Source organism: Dioscorea cayenensis, chromosome 3 (genome assembly GCF_009730915.1).
Source record: "Dioscorea cayenensis subsp. rotundata cultivar TDr96_F1 chromosome 3, TDr96_F1_v2_PseudoChromosome.rev07_lg8_w22 25.fasta, whole genome shotgun sequence".
In the NCBI taxonomy this organism is placed as follows: domain Eukaryota; kingdom Viridiplantae; phylum Streptophyta; class Magnoliopsida; order Dioscoreales; family Dioscoreaceae; genus Dioscorea; species Dioscorea cayenensis.
Window position 1 is genome coordinate 1,132,195 of NC_052473.1, and position 14,443 is coordinate 1,146,637.

Consider the following 14,443-nt stretch of genomic DNA (forward strand, 5'->3'; position numbering starts at 1 on the left):
AGCACTTAGAGATCATCTTTAGTGCCGTTACTTAGAGTTATGGGGGACCTAGTGATTAAGGCTGTTGTGTGGAATATTTGGCTTATGCGGAATGATTGCATTTTTAATGCCATTGTGGTACCTGTTCATTTCCTCTGTGTAAAAATTAAGCGTACGCTCTTATCTTGGTTCTCATCAGCGTCAGATGGTATTAAGGAGAAGATTGAGGATTCTATGTTGATTGTCCGGTGGAGCTTGGAGTTCACAGGCTCACATGTGGAAGAGACTGCGGGGATGCCGTCTTCCGAGGAGGTTATTGATCACGACGCTAGCTAGAGGGTTTTGGTGCGGCCTTAGCGGCCTTAGTAGAGACTGTCGGTCTCTTTTTTGTATCTTGTTTTTGTTGTTCCACAGTTAGTGGGCTTCTATGTTGTGTTCTTATGTACTCTCTTCAGTTCTAATAGAAATGGTTTATCCACCTTTTAAAAAAAAATTAACAAATATATATATATATATATATTATTAAAATGGTAGTGGAAAATTGCCACAATGATTCATTATAATTATTATTAAAAATGATATATCTGAAATCTTAATTATTCATTATTAATATCTTTAAAAAAAAAAGAGCTTGTTTTTTCGTTTACATCTTGCCTGGCATGAAGAATGAAGAATCTTCTGTATTCTGGCATGATAGTTGCCTCAACAAATGCACGCCCCAAGATATTTGGCTTAATTGCTAACACAATGATCTATGTCTATGACTTCTTCAATAACCGCCTATATTGTGGAACTCCTTTCGGATACTCCAACTTTTATGCTTAATTTACAATACTTTAAAAATTGGTGTTCAAATGGCGGATCGAAGTGGGCAATAGGCCAAGTCATGTGTCAAGCACTTTAATTTCGTAAAATCAATATTTTCAGTTGACTCACTTGTGCTAATAATTTAACTTCAGACAATTAATCTTATGTATTTTGTCATATATATGATCAAAGAATTTGTTAACTATCTTCTCCCCAATTGCTGATTTGCCTCTTGAGTATGAAATCATTTTAGGAACATGGGCTGCTAAGTGTTCTAAATCCTCAGCGGAGATGTGGTCATCCTTGAAGATCAATCCACCGTAAAGGCATCTAAGATGATTTTTTAGAATATTTAGTTGGAGGGAAAAAAATCACGTCTTTAATGTTTGTATTCTCTTACCGATTTTGATTATCATAAAAATTAGGTATAATACCATAATTGGTCTCTCTACTTTTCTCTTTCTTTTTTTTGGTCCCTCTACTTATAATTGCTCCTGACTAGTCCTTTTATTTTTAAAAATGTGCCCATTTAGGGAGAAATATATTTTTAACTAGTCCCTCTACTTTTGAAAATAAGCCCACTTAGTCCATCCACTTAGTCTCATTTTCAGAAGTAAAAGAACTAGTTGGGAGCATTTCTCCTTAAGTGGGCACATTTTCAAAAGTAAAAAGACTAATCAGGAGCATTTCGGAGTAGAGTGACTAAAAGAGAAGAAATAGAAAAATAGAGGGACTAATTTGAGTATTATACTTAAAAATTAATCATCTATTTTTATGTCAAGATACTTGCAACCCCAAATGTTAAATGACTCAAGTTTAAGGATTATACTTCCAAAATCTAATGAAGACTGAATTTCCATTTGCAAACACTTTGACCCCGGTGGAGATATAACATTCAACCCTGATTCCAACTAGACAACTAAAACAGCTCAATGTTCCCAATGATGGTCATGACAGTATGATCCATGCACATCTCAAACACATCCACCACCAATTGTTTAGTGGGAGTTACTTGTATTCTCATGTGTCCTGATTTTTGTTTATTCTCTTATTATTTTTCTTTATCTGAAGTTGCATATATTTTAAGTGGAGTATTTGGATATTGCTTTATTGCTAATGAGTCTCTTTTGTTGATGTATCTTTCTTTATTCATCTATATTGCTATTTTTGATATTAAAAAAATTGTAGTTTATCAGCTATATAAAAAAATAATATATTTGTTTTGTAAATTTTTCCATATAATATGGTTTTGATATATATTCGGTTGAAAGTGCATTATTTTTACCGTTAATTAATAATAATTTAATTAAATAATGACATAATACAAAATTTATATAAAAAAATAGCTTACATATCTCGTATGTAAGCGGATAATTGGTAATGTATCCAAAAAAATTTGTAGATATACCTTTGCTAAGTGTTTTTATTTTCTTAATTTATAAAATTTATGAAAAATATATAATTATTTTAATTTTTCTTATTTTTCAATTCTCATTAAAAAATAATAAGAAATATTTTATAATTTTTTTCATAAAGTGTATGTAAATAAATATTATTTTTATAAAATATATAAATAAAATTTCATTTTTTACAAGAACATGCATGCAAGAAAAAAAACATGAGAATCAATCACATGAGATTCTTTTCAAATAGTGGCTTAATTGGTCTTGTTTTTATCTATAACATCAACATGGTGGCCATTAATTAGAATAATAAATGCATAAAAAAAAATAATATTATGTAATATAATAATAATTAAATGAACAATAATTATTATTATTTTAATTTTAAATGTTTGCTTGAGAAATTAGTCATTTGTTTTGGTTTGGGTGGTCCAAGGTTGGTGGGACCCATTTCCCCGCTTAAACCGGTTTGGACCCGACCAATGCTGTCGGGTCCGGGCTTCGTGCACATTAATTTACTATTTTGACCTTCAATCTCTACTTGCATGGAGACCCAAAAACTAGGCCTACAAAATGAACCCTCCTAAATATGTTAATTATAATAATGATTTTTTTTTCTTCTAATTTCTTTTTTATCTTGAATGAAAACTTTTGGAGTTTTACATTTGAAATTTTCAAATGTCATGTTAACTAATATATTGAATGATATAAAAAAAATTCATGTTTTGATGAGTAATGTGTTAAAATATTTTTTGTGTTATTTGATTTTTATTAAATAAATTGTGAGAAAAATAGAAAATATTTGCTTTTCTTAATTTAGGAATCAATTCTATATTCCAATATTTAATTAAGTGAATCTTTATAGTTTAAATTTTTTTCAATAAATGTATTTAGTTAAAATAGCAACGATAATATATTTTAGCATATTTCGAATAATAACAAATAATTTTTTTAGATTTTTAAAGGGGATTAATTATAAAACAATCAAATATTTGAAATAAAACCGGATTTAATTATGATTTTTTTTCATATTTATATTTTGACATAGATCAGGATAAGTTATAAGTTTTGAGAGGTACTATCTGCTCCCACTCTATGCCTAGTTTTTATTAAAGTTTTTCAATAAAAAACAAAATTGATTGATTACCCAAAAACATGTCTAAATCATCGTCTGTATAAACAAATTAAAAACATGTAAATAAAAATAAAAATAAAAATAAAAATAAAAAAACCTTAGGATTTCTTTTGAACAATAAAAACCAAAAAGTCTTTTTCAGTATAAACTGCAAGGGTAAAATAGTAATTGAGCAGCAAAGAGAATTCCCTCAACAGTGTAAAGGGGAGCATAACACAACAAAGAAAAAAACACAACATGGGAAACAAAAAGGCCTGCTCTTTGCACCAAAAAACAAAACCCTAACCCCCTCGTCATCTTCTTGGGAACACCTTTCTCACTTAACCCTAACCCTAACCCTAACTTCTCCTTCCATTCTCCCATTGTTTATCCCCCACCCTTGCATTACTTTATTACATTTCCATGCATCCATGCAATCAAAACCATTAAAATATCCATATCCTTCATCTCTCTTCATTTACTATAATAAGGCTCATAACCCTAATTTCCTCATTTTCATATACCTTCTCTTTTCTCTTCTCTTCTTCTCTTTTACTTAGCCAAAATGAAGCTATATGATACTACTAGTACTGCTACTTCCATGAGTTGTGTCTTTCAGAAGCCATTTTGTAGCTCAAGCTTGTTTTTCGGTGTTTTTGGTTTCTTTTGTAGATCTCTTGCTTCTTTTCAATGACTTTTTCATCTCAAGAAGATGAGTTCCGGTGAATAACTCATCGGTCCTCGGCGTACAAGGGGATAGCCAGGCATATTTACTTATATATATATATATATATATATATATATCACTACTTGTTCTTGTTCTTGTTCTTGTTCTTCTTGTTTTTACCTAATTTTCTCTAATTCCCTTTTCTTTTCTTTTTCTTTTTTCTTTTTTCAAAAGTTTAAGAAATAGAGGAGAGTACTGTAAGAATTAGTATGAAGAAAACTACAAGCCTTTGTTTGATGGAAAGAAATGTAATCAAATATCAGATATTTTCCTTATCTTTGTCTATAATCTTTTTCTTTCTTTCTTTTTATTTATTATTTTTTTATCAAATGGTATAATGATCTTGAATTTTGATGTTTATTAGCATAAACATTTAACTAATATTATATTTGGTTTTGTGGTGATATTTGTATGAATGGTTGTTGATGTACTCCACAACCACCAAGCATCAATATAATTTTTAGAATATTTTATGGGAGTTGAATGTCTTCATGCAATACTTAATAATTTCAGGAATTTTTTATGCACTTGCATTAATGGTTTTATGCACTTGCATTAATGGTTTGACTTTTTAGGATTTTTTATTTTTATTTTTATTTTTATTATTATTTTGTGTGTGTGTGTGTTTGGTTTCATCGTGTTGGGAGTTGTTTCATTGTTATCATATTTCAAAATCATGTTGCATGCATTGCTCCCAAGATATTAAAATCCCAAGGCCTCATCAATTTCTTATGAATATGAAGTTCATTAATTTCATGAACTATGTTTTTGTTTTATATATACTCTAACTCATGCATGCGCAATATATTAATAGAGCAAGTGGTTTATTTATTTATTTATTTTTAGCACATAAATACAAGCCCCCTTAAACAATCATATGCAATAGAAATGATATTCTAATACTTAATATCATCCCGCAATTTATTCAAAAGATATAGACTTTAAGTATTATTCAAAATATATATAATTAAGTTTTGTGAAAGCATCGTTGTAATTAAGTTTAGTGATCATGAAGAGCAGCGTTGATAGTCACAGTCTTAACTCGGCTAGTTGTTATCATAACTCCAGTATCAACCATAATAACCTGAGTTGTGATTGTCTCTTGTGTCTTTGTTGTAACCCTAGTTGATAAAGGGCTTCTTATAGCTGACATTGGATGATCTTGGATATAACCTCCATTACAAGAGTCTCCACCTTGCATGTTCATGACTCTCATATTTGGTTCTATTTGGAAAAAAAAAAACACAAACAAATTAAAATTCAACATATGCAAAAATTCCAAAAATTCAAAACCAGAGTTTTTTTAAATGTATTTTGAAATGGATGCATGGACTAATTAGTATTATTTTTTTTTAATGTTGTTTACTTATTTTATAGAACATGCGCCCGATTTATATATAATTTCTATCAAATTGATTAATTATTAATATTAACTAAAAAAAATAAAAATTTTCAAATATTCTTCAATTTATAGCTATAGTAGAAAATTCAATAACAAAATTAATTATGACCTATTTTATTAGCTAAAACAGTTTAACCTTTTTGAACAACAAAAAGCTTCACTTGAATATATATATATATACACATGTATCCATATAATTAACAATGACAATTAATATATTAAAGTCTTGACAATATATATATTAAAATTATAAAAATAAGGTTTTACCCACCACCAATTGTAACATTAATCATATCTAAAAGGAATTAATATATATTCATAAAAATAATTTAAAAATTATTATTCTTTGGTGATTACAATTAAAAAAATTATTTATACATATACATAAATTTATTCAAATCAACTAGAAGTGAAATTTTATTTAATAAAATATAACTTTACAAACGGAACCAAACTCCGTTGCTAATTTACAAACGGACTATGTATCCGTTGTTAACAGTGGCGGATGGAGGGGGGGTCAAGGGTGTGCTTGAGCACCCCCTTGGCCCCAATCAACCAATATTATTATTATTATATATATATAAAAGAGGAACACAGGAGAGAGTTGAGCACCCCCTCTCTCTTCTCACTCTCACTCACTCACTCTCTCTCTCTCTCTCTCTCTCTATATATATATATATATATATATATATATATATATATATATATTAATAATTCATTGGATCTTTATTTTCATTTTTCTAAAAATATTTATTTTTTTTACAAATTAATACCGATAGTTTAAAAAGTAGTGTTTGGAATAAAATTAATATTTCTTATTTAGATATTTTATAAATTGGTTTATAAAAAATAAAAAAATAAAAAAATCATTGTTTAGTCTTCATTTATTACAAATTAGTTCATATAGAATAAAAATTAGAAAATATTACAAACATTTATTGGTTAAACCCGTGATTTTTATTAGTTAGGATATAAGATATATATATATATATATAAACAAATATTTATATAAATATATATATTTAGAAAAATATTTATAAAAAAATTATTGTTTGGCCCCTTAATTTTTATTTTGTCTTGAATAAAAAAAATTATAAATGTATTTTTTTTGTGTAACAATTGGATTGGCTAAACTACAATAAATATGTCGTTCAACTAATCTAATTATATATTTTTTTAATTAAAAAAATTTTTAAAAAAGTTTATAATTTTTTATATGAGCACCCCCTTTATTTTCCTTCTGGTTCCGCCACTGGTTGTTAATATACAAACCGAATTTTAATCCGTTACTAATATTTAGAAACCGATAAAAAATCCGTTACTATTTTACAAACGGATTATGTATCCGTTGTTAATATACAAAAGCCCGAATTTTTAATCCGTTACTAATCTTTAGAAACCAGATAAAAAAATCCGTTACTATTTTTACAAAGCGGATTATGTATCCAGTTGTTAATATACAAACCGAATTTTTAATCCGTTACTATCTTACAAGCGGATTACAAATCGTTTGTAATTTACCAATGGATTATAATACCCGTTTGTAATTGTTATTTTTAAAAGGGAAAATTACTGTTCACCCATCGTAATTTTCAAAACTTCCCAAAAACCCCCTCCTACTTTTACACACCACGGACTGACCTTCAGTTAGTGTTTAACTTCCCTTTATACCCCCTACCGTTCACTACGAATGGGTCCATGTTGTGAAATCCCATTTTTGGCCACGAAAAATGGTGGGAAAAGGAAAGCGCGAAATCGCATCATGTTCGACCTTTTTGAAGAAGCTTTCTGCTTGGTTTCGATAGACAATGCGAGGAGTTGCATTACATCTTGTTGTTCTCCTCATTATCATACCCGAAATATATAAATCGGTTTCTCGAGCAGAAAAATGAAATTGATTTCCATCGGATTAGTCAAGTGCACTTCATCTTCAAATGAGTCGTAGTCGATTTTTATTGTCGAGGCGAGCATGTGCCATTATCGTCTTCTCGTTTATGGTTGTAAAGTTGTATTACGACGAGAAAAAGCGATAATTACTGACGAGTTCATTTCGTTGTAAAGTTCTTCTCGTTTATGGTTATCTATTTGTATATTTTTAAATAATGTTTAACTATTTTGCTATTATCAGTTTAAATATTTTTACTAATATGTTTAATAATTGTCATATCCGTTTAATACTTCCCATCTCAGTTTAACATTATCTTTACATGTATAACTATTCATAAGCGTGTAAATTCTCAAAAGTCTCGCGTAAAAGCGGTGATCTTTTTCGTTTTGATCTGAATTGTTGGCATGTGGACGTGGCGGTGTGCAGGGTTATGGTATCCGTGCGTGAGAATTAATGGCGGCATTAATTCTTATGCACGGTAACTCATATCCGAACACCGTTCGTTCTCATCGATCGATGTCGGCGCTGTGCGTTTAACTTTTTTTCTCGGATACTGAAGAGTCGACCGCTTGTGGACTTCACACCATAAATAACCGGGGAAGAACCCTCCCACGTGGACAGACCACTCCTCGATCGTCCTCATCATCCTCCTCCTCCTCTTCCCTCCTCTTCCCATGGACAACCACTCTATCTCGAAAGGATGTTTCAGTGAGCCTTCTTCCTTATCTTGAGAATCGATTAGCCGTAATCACCGAACTAGTTAAACTATCTTTTCTGCCCTGAGCCGAAAGTCCTCTCATAATTGCACGAATGCGGAGGATTCTCCAGTGATGGATGACGGGAAAGCAATTAAGAGAGCATTTTCGACTTGGGTAAGAAAAGAAAGTTTTTCACGTATTGCGTGATTGCGGAGGATTCTCTAGAGGAGGAGATCATGAAACATCCTTTAAAGGCGAGGGTTGACATTTACCACTGAGACTTTTACGTTAGCGTTTAAGAAAAATGACGTCGATGTACTAGCTATTACGTTCTGTGTTTAACTATCAGGATCGTCGTTTAAGTCCTACCATGACACATTGATTAATAGTCGTTTTCATGAATGTGTGTTGTTTAACCTTTTTTTAATGTTGTACGTTTTGCAGGTTCAAGTTGATGCGCTTGTTGTCACGGCCTGTGAGCATTCGAATGTCTGAGACACTTGTTTCGATTATCACGGTCGAGTCGTGAGTGTCAAAGTCCGAGCGGGACGTTGTAAATGATTTGTAAATCTTTGTAAATGTTGTAAATGTTGTAAATCTTTTATAAATAAAAGCGAAATAATCGTGTTTGATTTGTGAACTTACGAAATTTAAAGCAGAGACCTAGTAAAAAACAATGTGGGAAACAAAAAAGCGTCATTGTAAACAATAGAAAAAAAGTTAAACAATACTCGAGTTACTCTTTAAACAATGACAACGGTGTTTTAAGAAAATACGTAAATATGTTTAAAGCGGTGACCGAGAGGTACCCATCTAAGCAGCGATGTCGGTGAAAAGCATTCAATTTTAAACAATAACATATTATTTACATGATATAGACTTTTAGTTAAAGCGGTTAACCGTTATTTTTAAACACTATATGTATCGCTTTTAAACATAAAAAGCTTGAGCGTTTACAGAGACTCGTGTTGAGTTGAGAACTTTCATTCGAGCGATGACAATATGTCTTCCTCGCTGACAATGACATATATTTCCCTTTTTGCCCTTGGGATGGAGGGAAAAATACGCCCAATCACATCCGTCTAGTCTAACCTCTATGCATACAGCCCTGACTAGGCATTTTGTTAATAAACCGAGCGATGGCGAGGGAAACATTGTGTATTTACAGAATTGAATGTATTTACATGGAGACATTGTTATTTTAAAGCGGATACCTTGTAATTTGAAATATTTCAAGTGATGTTTAAAGCGATATATGGTATATTTAAACAATGAAGCGGAAATGTACACAACTACTAGCGTAAATTAAACAATGAAATGGCCCGAATGAAATTTAACACGCCTTACAGATTGAAAACAAACAAAAATTTACATTGAGATATACAAGTCATGTTCTTGAAAACAAAAAACAATGAATTGAATTGTGTATTGATGGGACAACTTTCCATATTTAGTTAAACAATGAGTGCATTTATTTAAGCAGGAGAAAGTGTTATTTTAAGCGGGTGCACCGTAATTTGAAATATTTAAAAAGCGATGTTTTAAAGCGATATATACTATATTTAAACAATGAAAGTGAAATGTACACAATTACAGACGTAAATTAAACAATGAAATAAAACCGAGATGGAATTTAACCCGCTTTACAATTCAAAACAAACAAAATTTACATTAAGATATACAAGTCATGTTCTTGAACACGAAAACAATGAATTGAATTTGTCGAGTTACATTTGAAAAACAAAATTGCGATCGGATATCTAAGACATGTTATTCAAAAAGCAATTTAACCCGCTTGTGCGACCCCCTTTGTCGTGGGACGTGGTGCCCTCCCCTCCTTAAGTATCGCGGGTAACATCTCGTGATCCCGAGGTAAGGAGCGTGCATCTGCGGTGGCCGTAACTTCTCACCCCACGATGGTGCTCGATAAACCGCATGGCGTGAGGCAGGCGCGATCGGCGCTTCCTTGTTTTTAGGCGTGGGGTTTTTACGTATGCGTCTGCGGCGGGTACTTTGCAGTCGCCGAGCTCGCTAACTCCATATCGACACAAAGGTCGAATAGATTCATTGTCGAGATATGCAGAGTCGAGATTAGAATACCGATTTAAATACCAAAGCGGATATTAATCGGACATAATTAAAGAACTTACCATGTCCAGCAGCGTCCTTATCGTACCCCGGACATGAAGAATAATGCATGTATTCTTGTTTATCATTGTCGGGAGACGGCGACATGGAAGTGGCCATTCATGATTATCGGGAGGATGACAATTTGAACTTCATGCGAGTTGCTTGCGGCATCCCGATCATAGCCATGATTGTGTCGTATGCGTCGTCTGCTTTGAGCATAAAGCAGTATGGCGGTCGATGATGGGCGCGCTTCTTGTAAGGATATGGCTCTTTGCTCGGCGACTTTTTGTATTATGCATCTGAGCGTCCATCACATCATCGATGACCATCTCCTTCCCCTCAGCGGCGTGTATAACTTTGTCGGCGTGTGGTCTTGGCGACGTCGTTCTTCCACCGACGGTCTTTGAGGTTAAAGCGATAACGAGATATTAGAAGACCATATTGTAAAATATTTAAATGATATTATCAATTGTTACATGATATTATATATAATTAAGCGGTAAAGGCGAAAACTTAAATGATAACATAATGGTATTAAACACTATTAGGTAATAGTTAAACACTATAAGAAACCCTTTAAACAATATCATAAAAAGCGTTACACTTACCCGATCCATAGGCGGTTGAGGAAGATCCTCATCGACTCACTGCTCGTATTTGTTAAAACGACTCGAGCCAACCCATTTCTTCTTCTTGAATAAAAAGCTTTCGAGCAAATGCAGTCGATTTTTTTGATTGGCCTTGATCATCTCTCTCGTTGCTCGGTCGGGGTCTTCATCGGCATCTTCCTTCGATCGCGGGGGGCGATGGCGACGACATCAGCTATGAACACATCCTTACATTGTTGTTCTTGTTGTGGGATTGTGTCGGCGATCTTGAGGGGACGGCGGCGGCAGCATCGACCGCGAGACACTTCCTTACATGGTTCTTGTTGTGGTGGGATTGTGTCTGCTTGGGCTGCTGATCTTTGTCGACCCGCGCCACGACAGCGGATTCGACGATCTTCTCAGCCAGTGGCCATGACAACGACATCGTTGGGAGACACACCCTTAACTTGTTCTTGACCTTCAGGGATTGTGTCCATCTTTGATGCCGCAATCTCGGCGTCCGGTTCCACGGGTCGGCGATTTCATCGAGAAAAGAGTCGGCGACCTTCTCAGCCGTGAGCAGCCACATCATCTCGATGTCCTCCACGTCGTGGCCATGTCATCACGGCGGCAGGACTTCGATACTGACATCGGCCGCCCGATGGTGTTGCTATTGTTTCATCGTCGGCCGGCGGTGGAGCGAAGCGATATTATTCTCCTCTTTTTCGCAAGTCTCTTGAATGTGGCCGCCTTGGAATGACCTTCCCGATGATGTCGTCGTCGTCAAATTCCGACGCCTCGTTCGTCCGGGTGCTTCGATTCTTTCGAGGATGGCGCGGCCCGGTTGTGAGAAACGTCCTTCCAGCGCCTCCACCCGAGCGACAAGCCAGAAACTTCGGTCATCAATATCGGCATGACTGCGTAAGAGTTGCGGTGACATCTTACGCCCAATGTCACGGTGAGGGTACTCGCGGTCGGAGAGGGCTGCCATGGTCGGGAGACTGTCGTTGTCGTGGTAGTGGGGGTTGTTGCGATCTGCGGGGTAGGGGAGGGCTTCTCGCGTCGAGGAATGCGTCTGGCGTGGTGGGGTTGGAAGTAGGAGAGCAGGGCGTCCGGTAGCGCGCGATAGAGCTGCCCTCTCATCACGCCTTGAGCGAGTGGTTCGGGAGCGATGGCATCCATCCAGTCGGTTGGCGCTGACAAATATTTCTTCTTGACATTCGCGGGAACCCATTTCGGGAAACTAACATATATAAACCAAACAATTTCGATGAGATCATTCATTTTTAAACTATAAAAAAACTATATATTTAAAGCGTTATAGAATATAATTAAGCGGAGGAAACAAAAATATTTAAACCGGTATGAATAAGAGTTAAGCGGTAAATACTAAAGTTAAGCGCTAAATAAAATGTTTAAACATTAAAGACTTATGTTAAACATTGTCCATGATTTATTACCTCTTTTCCATCGAGCGATGACAAGCTCGTTTCTCACAGTCGCTTGCTTAGGTAGAGTACTTTCACATGTAGCGACATCCTTGGGATCTTCTGAAGCGGACTTTCTTCCCGTTCAGGTCGACTCGTAAAACCGGGACGTTAAGCGCGGCCAAAGAGCAACCCTTAATGTACCTACGTGTTGGTCTTCTTCCGGCGCATCTATCTTGCGCTTTCGGGCGGACGCTTGTGGAATATCCTCCATAAGCCACTTGTGCGTCGCTGCGCCCGTGCGTATCGCCCATGGGTACGGTAGATCATCGGCGTAATCAGCGATCCGATTCGGAGCCAGAGCATGATGTATTTGGGAAGAGGGATGTCCCCCAGTGAGTACACCGTCGGGAGTTTGACAAAATTATCTTCTTCTCCCTCAGTCGAGACAAGTTGCACCCGAGTGCTCTTGATGGAGTCTACGTGTCTCGTGGGTCTTTGATAGATCCAGCCCTTGAGCGGCGACTGGTTTTCTTCTTACGAAAGACCAGCTGCGTCGCCATGCTAGCCTTGAGACCAAGAGCGAGGGGCCCACATCTTGAGGGTGCAGAAACTCGGTGAGGGCTTTCCCCGATCCTGAATTTATTGGTGCGACCATCGTGCCTTTGCAAAAAGAATCAAGAAGGGCCCTACTCTTGGTATATGGCTTCGGCTCGAGTGAGCAGCGCAAGCGGTGTCCTTGAATAATCTCCCGGTAGTAGGGGTCGTGTTAACTTTCAATTCGACTAAAGGTCTCACGGCCGGGTGTCAAATAGCAGCGCCCGTTAACTAGGTTGACCGCCGTAATCACAAAGCTGCGGCAATAACAACACATTCGACATGCGGTATTGACAAAAGTTTAAGCGGAAATATAAGGTTTTTAAGCGGTAAACTCGGTTATTAAGCGAGAGATATAAAATGTTAAGCAGAGACCCATTTTGTTAAGCGAGGCGAGAATACTTGAGCAGAGACAACAAATGTTAAAGCTGTAACATCTCATTTCTTAAGCGTCAACCTCGTTTGTAAAAGCGCAGACCATATCAAAGCGAAGCGGAAATGTACGTTATAAATATTACACAAATCATAACAATCGAAAAAAACTATTTTCGATAGTGTATACATCGACAAATGCAAAAACAAAAAACAAAACCCTAGCCAGAAATCTCCTGCGGACTAACAAAACCCCGGTAGAAATCCCCTGCGAGACTTGATATCTTCCAGACAAAAGCAGGGAGCACTAAAAACAAAACCGAAAAAAATCTTTCTTTTATAGTGAGCAGTTAACATAAAAACCATACTCGATACCTTAGATTGCAAGCGATGAAATGCCAACTAGTTGCGGCGAGGGACTTCTCCTTGAGATCTAGGGTGGAAAGGGAAAAAGGCGATGAAATGCCAATTCTGGAGGCTTGGCGGTAGAGACAACCCGGAGGCGACTTGAGAATGGAAAAGGCGAAGGCGTGAGTTGAGAAAAAAAGCAATTAAGCGAGCTCGATAAATTAGTCTCTAGGGGTTACCCTCACGGAAAAACCCCCACTTCCTCTCAAATCGCTCGAGATAGGGTGTGACCCACGACTCCCCATGCAAGGGCATTTTCGTCCAAAAAATTTGAAACTCACTCCGTTCACGTCCAGATTCTGAGGGTTTGGGGGTTTGAAAAACATAGACTTTAAAAGGAGGGGTTTTTGGGGATTACTAAAACTAACGGGTGTTTTTGGCAATTTACAAACTTAAAAGGGTTTTTGGCAATTTCCACTATATTTTAACTAATGATTATAATACCTATCATTTTAACAGTTGATTGGACCAAAATGACTTTTTAGATTAAAGTTTAATTGGTTGATTCAATAATATTTTGGGGCGCGTCAGAACGGTAGCTGCAAGGTATGAAGAGAAGATGATTAGTAAGATTATTGGATGGTATTGGTTTCATAATTATAATAGATTTTCAAGAGTTAATAAAATTAAAACCAATTTTGAAATATTTATGTTTATTATAAAATAAAAATATTATTAACATGTAATGTTATAAAAATAAAAATTTATCAATTGCTTTTTGATAATTTTATTTTAATGAAAAAATTCATGTAAGCAAACCACATAAATAAAATGATCATAAATTATGATGTTTGTTAAAAATAAACTGTATATGTTAATTCATGAACAGCGCTTGCAAATATTTTTATTTGATGTTCCAAATGGCTTTAATAATATATCTTTTCGAAATAGCAATACGTAACTG